Raw genomic sequence first — 1,223 nt, 5'->3', positions numbered from 1 at the left:
GTCCTTAGCTTATTGATGAGCTTTGAGGGCACTATGGTGTTGAACGCTGAGCTGTAGTCAATGAATAGCATTCTCACATAGGTGTTCCTTTTGTCCAGGTTGGAAAGGGCAGTGTTGAGTGCAATAGAGATTACATCATCTGTCGATCTGTTGGGGCGGTATGCAAATTGGAGTGGGTCAAGGGTTTCTGGGACAATGGTGTTAATGTGAGTCATGACCAGCCTTTCAAAGCACTTCATGGCTACAGATGTGAGTGCTACGCGTCGGTAGTCATTTAGGCAGGACTATGGTGGCAGGACTATGGTGGTCTGCTTGAAACATGTTGGTACTACAGACTCAGTCAGGGACAGGCTGAAAATGTCAGTGAAGACACTTGCCAGTTGGTCAGCGCATGCTCAAAGTACACGTCCTGGTAATCCGTCCGGCGCTGCGGCCTTGTGACTGTTGATCTGTTCACATCGGCTACGGAGAGCGTGATCACACAATCTCCATAAACAAACATTGTCAGTAGAATGACTCAGTAACTTTCAACGTGGCACCACCATAGGATGCCACCTTTCCAACAAGTCAGTTTGTGAAATTTCTGCCTTGCTAGAGCTGCCCCGGTCAACTGTAAGTGCTGTTATTGTGAAGGGAAACCTTCTAGGAGCAACAATGGCTCAACCACAAAGTGGTAGGCCACACAAGCTCACAGAACGGGACCATTGAGTGCTGAAGCGCGTAACCCGTAAACATCATCTGTTCTCGGTTGCAACGCTCACTACTGAGTTTGAAACTGCCTCTGGAAGCAACGTCAGCACAATAACTGTTTGTTGGCAGCTTCATGAAAATGGGTTTCCATGGCCGAGCAGCCTCACACAAGTCTAAGATCACCATGCGCAATGCCAAGCGTCGGCTGGAGTGGGGTAAAGCTTGCCTCCATTGGACGCTGGAGCAGTGGAAACSCGTTCTCTGGAGTGATGAATCACGCATCACCCTCTGGCAGTCCGATGGACAAATCTGGGTTTGGCGTATGCCAGAAGAACGCTACCTGCCCGAATGCATAGTGCCAGGAATAATGGTCTGGGGCTGTTTTTCACCTTAGTTCCATTGAAGGGAAATCTTAATGCTACAGCATACAATGACATTCTAGACAATTCTGTACTTCCAACTTTGTGGCAACAGTTTGGGGAAGGCCCTTTCCTGTTTAAGCATGACAATGCCTCTGTGCACAAAGTGTGATC

This window comes from Salvelinus sp. IW2-2015, linkage group LG24, assembly GCF_002910315.2.
Source record: "Salvelinus sp. IW2-2015 linkage group LG24, ASM291031v2, whole genome shotgun sequence".
NCBI lineage: Eukaryota > Metazoa > Chordata > Actinopteri > Salmoniformes > Salmonidae > Salvelinus > Salvelinus sp. IW2-2015.
Note: the sequence above shows the minus strand (reverse complement) of the source record.